The following is a 6,000-nucleotide window of genomic DNA, read 5'->3' as shown; positions in this document are numbered from 1 at the left end:
AGTTGACTTTTACACAAAAATCACTAATACCAAAAAGCTACATGCAGCAAGAGATGGGGTGTTCTTTTTTATAAACATTATGGGAAGCAAATCCTTTGTGAGAGATCCAGAACAGGTAATATCTATATATGCTGATATGTAAGGGAGATGGAAGGCATGTGATAAATATTAAACTCAGGATTTTAATACAAAAAATATTAACCCAGTTATGGATAAAATAGGAAAACTAGCATCACTTTTTCTCTTCAGTTTGATAATTGCTATCACAAGTACACTGAGATTGGAAGTCAGAGCAGCAGAACCCAAGTTAAATTTGCTCTTGTTTCCTATAAGAAGTACATACCTTCCTCAAATAAGAAACATTTTCCAAATTTGAGTATTATGAAGAGGAAACTAGAACAAAAACAGACTGTCATCCTACTTGGTAAGGTGGCACAAAGAGGGGGAGAAAAAAAACTCACAATTTTGCAGGCATAAATATTTCTTCTCAAAGCAAAATCACCTAGATTTTACCAACACACATCTCTAAACAAATTTCTTAATTGAAATCACCATCTGTGTTAACTTCCTTGTCAGTCTCTCTTGTAGGCTAAAATAAAAAAAAAACTTGCAAAGCAAGGATTTTGCAGACATATTTCCCTGCAGGAGAAAGTGGCTGTTTTGATTCCACCATCTGGCTGAATCATATTCCACCTCATGAAGTTGCTGCACAGCTAGTAAAATAAATGGTATAAATACTAAAAAGAATAGTATTTTCTGTGCCATTATCGTGGTGATTGTTTCCTCAATGCTGTTTTCCATAAGTATGTGGAATAACTCTGATGTTTAACAGTTCCTTGTTACATAAAGCTGCACCCAGGTTTGGAATGTCTTGTCAACAGGGTTACAATTGCTCATGAATTACTTCCTGCACCTAAAAACTAAAGGTTCTTTGGCCTCATGGATCCCAACAAACCCAAATGAATATATTTTTCAAGGTAGCTGTATTTTTGGGAAAGAATCGCCAATATGATTAAATTGCCTATTGGTCAAAAATTGAATTTCCCTCCAAAACTATGCTTTTTCATTAAATAAATAAAAACTACAAACCCCAGACTTTCACTGTGCAACACCAATGACATACATACACTATTTTTCAGTAAGCAAAACCAGGTTGACTACAAAAATAGATCTCTGTGATTTAATGGAGAAGAAAACTTTTCTAAAGTAAGTAATTGCAAAATATCAGAGGAACTGAAGCTTATCTGTTAATTATTCATGTTTCTGTTTTCATTTCCAGCTACTCTGGAGCTGCTGATGCTGGCACTCTCTACTAAGTTTAAGCATCCTTTCAGCTCAACTCTGCCAAATTAAACTGTCACTTTCTATTAAAAAATCTATAGTGGGAGGTTTTTAATCTTATGATTTATAGTTTGTAATAGGAAGTCAAAGTTTAAATTAGGACGGTATCAGCTTATGAAATAAAGCCTAAGCAGTGTAGTGACAAGCCCAGTGAAGAAAAACCTGCTTGCATTAAAGTGCACAGCAGAGCTGTTTTAGTTTCTGGGTTTTGGAAGTTTCTATTTTACACAGCTCAAGTCAATCTCACACTTTCATTTAAAACAGCAGTGCCTCTAGATTCAGCCAGGACACACCTGAAAGATGTCACTTGCCACCAAGTGTCTGAAGTGTCCCTGACTTCAGTGACCTGCTACACCCCCAGCCTCTCTACCTTTCAGTGTATTAAGCAGGCAAAACACAACTCAGCTGAATTAACATTTCCTTATGTGAGCTGCTCCTCCTGAAATTTTAAGGAGGTACAGACTCCACGATTCACTGTGCTTCAAATTAAACCCAAACAACTTTAGTAGTTCAACAGTTCTAGAAATATTAATCTCACTTTTTTTTCTGTGCAATTCTTGAAAATGGAATCTAGTAATAGATCTATTGATTTCCCTTTAACACTATCTCCTCTTCCTGTATTTTTCCTCCTAAGCATTTCCACTCTGTCTTCTCCAGTGGCATCACTCCTGTATTTTCTGTCATTTCACAGCTGAAGAGAACTTAGTCACAAGATGTGCTACAGACAGGGAGAAGGTGACCTCAGTGTGGGAGAGACAGAATTTATTAGGGTTACTCTTACACAATTGCTCATAAAACGATTATTTACTGCAATTACTAGCACTTTCTCCAGCGTGTCATGTCTCATGAACTTTGAGATCATTTTTAAAGAAGTTTAAATTGTCTATAAGCATAATTCTGTTATGACACCTTTACCTTGTCACATGAAATTTTACTCCCATTCTCCTTTTATCCTGGGATCTCTAGCTCACTCCTACTAGTAGTAGACACTACCCTCCTGTCTGGCTCAGCCCACTCTCCTGTGCTGGATTTCACTGGGGCCAGCAGCTACAGCTGTGGCTCAGCCAGGATTGACTCCCTCTCTGCACAGGCTGAGCAAGAGGAGAGATTGTGAGAAGAATGCAGAAGCTGATACCATAACACCCTCAGTACCCAATGCTGCAGGATCACCAGAGATAATTAAACTCGGTACAAAGACTCATCTAGACAATGATTCTTAGAAAGGGTTATGTTGCCAATCACATTCCATCAGGGTTTGAGAGAACAAATACTTGAATAAATTAGAGTTTAAAAGTTGAAATATTTTAACTTGCCATAACATTCAAATTCAATTTGGGCTTTAGCAACCAGAAACTTTCTGAATATCTATTCAGTAATAATATGTAATGACATTTTTTCATGTCTATAGAATTTTTAAGATAAAGACAAAGAGCCCATGTCCCTTTTGTCCACCAGCTAGATTTTATGCACAGTGAGGAGTTCTCAGAACACAGTGATGTGATGCAATGATCTTCATGTTCCCCTCTCCCTGATCTAGGGTGTCCAAGAATTCCTACAGAAGGCAGTATCAACAGGCTCCTTTTGCTGAATAACAATGAACGTTTTCAAAGTGCATTATTGTACATAATTTGGAAACTCAAACATCCCCTTTAAGTGACAAGGCAACCACAGCATAAGACAACTGCTGCTTCTATATTTGGTTTAGGTTTACTGATCTCTTGTGCTGCTGGCCTACAGCTGCTTTTGGTATCCATTCTTTGGAGCAAAAGCCTGATCCTTCAGTGTGACACTACTACCTCACTCAGAAGAAAGCCAAGTTGCATTTCAAAGCTCCATAACTAAGATTCCATGGGAATTTATCTCGAAATTCCATTGCAAAGTAGCTACACATATAAACTACAGTGTGTGAAGCATCCCTTCTTTTCTTTCAAACCCAGGATCTGCTGCTTCATTTGATGCCCTCCAGCCACAACATTACTGAATTCATCCATTCCAAAATTCTCATCTCTACAATACCTTATACCAGCTATCATCAGTCTCGATGATCTTTCCTCTCCCACCACACAAAAAATAGCAATAACCTACTTTCTGGGATCACCACAGCTGCCAGTTAATGGTTAAAAAAGCAAAAAATGTCTAGAACTGACCGTAAGGAGACAGGAGTGAAAAGCTGCTTCTCATCACCACTGCCACAAACAGTTTATATGACTGTGGCATCACAGACCCTCCTCTCCCCCTCCCTACTTATGCTTCATTCACTTTGCTTACATGAAAATGTGAAATACCCAATTATGTAATAGAAATTAAACTGACTGAGAACATCAGAAGTTAAATACTGTGGTAACTGTTTCCCACTATGTTTTCCGCATTAGAGCTGCACAAATGGGGCAGAAAGTCACCATATGAACTACACATTATTAACTTTAATTATTCAACAATTAGGGGAATGTTTTCCTCACAAGGCACGAAGAATGCCTTTCTCTTGTACAGCCATTTTTCCAGAAGGAGGCAGTTTGAGATAGATCTTTTTATGCAGCATGTCCATTGCCTAAATTCAGCAATTCTCTGATGACATGTGGTAGGTTAGATTTTAATCACCCCTCACACTTTGTATACAGAGTCCATAAACTCAACAACAACATTCACTGAAATTGTTGAGAATTTTTTGCAAATTTAATCAGCAGAGAACAATCAGTACTGTAATTTGGACAACTCCTAAGCCTAAATTCCACTAATCAATGTGACAGAATCTCTAAGTAAATACACAAAAGCTGTTTGGAATTATTTCCACTCAAGAAAACAGTTTAAATCACCCCATCCCTGCAAGGGAAAGCAAAGATTAGCCTCTCTGCAGACCAAAGCTTTGCTGAAAAAAGCATGGCCAGTCCAGGCCAGAAATAAGTTTTGTAATTGTCTTCCTGGTGCCCTCAAAAGTTACTCTGTCACTCCTATCCTCACTAGGAACTAAGCATTCAGAGGGTGAGTACTCACAATCTTTTTTTAAAATCACTTACATCAGTGATTTAATGCACAAACACTTAGAAAGCAGAGGTTTCTTCAGGGTTGCTTTTTGATTGGAAAACTGGAAACCAAAGGAGTACCTCTGCATTAGGTATTCTTACCCTAATGCAGTTTGTCCTGATACTTGATTAATTGTCACTATGAAAATAATTCTCTTTACGCTCTACTAACTATTCTAAATGAGTCTTTGACTGATAATAACCTCAAATGCCAATTGCTGTGACAGACTCCTCTCCTTTGAATTGCTGGGATCTCTGATGAAGACATATCACATCCATCTTTGCTGAAATCTAAGGTAACAGCCTCTGAAGATCTTCAGCATGCTTCTGCACCCATAAGGCATATGTGATATTCTACATTTTCTAGGAAAAGTTAAAATAAATGTCTTAATTAATAATTAAACTGAAAAGTATAAACCAAATATTTTAGAAATACAGCAAGACTAGGATCTACTCATTAAAGGATATACCTTAGGGGAAAAATATTTATTATAATGCTGCTATGTGGGAATTAATTTGCAGTTATTTACATGCACCCTTCATTAAAGGCTTTTTACCTTATAATGATCCACAAGGCACTGCTCAGTAACTTATGTTTTTTCTGAGAATTACAAGGCTAAATGTGAGCTGCAGGGAAAAATGTGGGCTCCAGCAAAACTGTAGTTCTGCCACCTCTGTCATTTGTGTTTTTCATTCTGAATTTAAAAAAGCTGACAATGCTTTCTGTGGAAGCATGTCTGCAAAACTGCTGCCCGCTTCTCTCACCAAGCAATTTCAATAACTTCCTAGAGTAACAGAAATAGGAACTTTCAGTATCATGGAAAAAATTAACTATAATATCAAGTACATTTCATCTGATGATAGAAAAGTTTTTCTAATTCAGTATCAGCCTCATACTCCTCCTCAAATTCACAGATTTAATACTTGCACCCTTCAAAGGCACTCTAGAATAATTCTCCATCTGGAAGAAGGCTACATAACTTGAGTGGTTTTGTCTTCAAATATATTGCAATTCACTGCAGATCCATATAAGTTCCCTGAAAAATCTTACAATCTTTTCTAGTTTGGCCACCACCTTGAAGGCTCTTGTAATCACTGTCATCAAATTCAGCAGCATTAGTGGAAGTGAATCAGATCTTAAGCTTGTACCTGTGAAAGATCTGCCTTACATTTCTCAATAGAGAAACCAATTCATTCCATTAAATAAAAGCTATCTGCTCAGATTCTCACTGATTTAATATGGGATTATTCAGGACACGTTATTTCTTTCCTCATCTAAAGTTTTGAAGAGTAGTTAAGTTATTCCAAAAGTTCACAAGAGGTAAAACTACAAAGTTGAGGTGTTTAGGTCAATAATGAGAACAAGAAGCAAGAGCAAAACAAAATTTTCAAAGAGGCAGTATTTTCTTCCTAACACAGCTGACAAACTTGACTTCTCAACTCCTAATAAAAATGCATTAGAGTGAAAATGGGAAGGAATTATTTCATTTCCTCGAAACAAACATTACCACTTCTACCTTTCAGATCCATATGTGCAGCTTTGGTGCCTTCCTGTGAAGTTACAGATTGATTTTTTTCTTATTATTAAAAGTGTTTCACATAGCACAAGTGCCCTCTGTTTTTCTAGGTTAATAGTTCA

This window comes from Erithacus rubecula (assembly GCF_903797595.1).
Source record: "Erithacus rubecula genome assembly, chromosome: 5".
Classification (NCBI taxonomy): Eukaryota; Metazoa; Chordata; class Aves; order Passeriformes; family Muscicapidae; genus Erithacus; species Erithacus rubecula.
The sequence above is the reverse complement of the archived record's forward strand: the minus strand, read 5'-3'. Positions refer to the sequence as shown.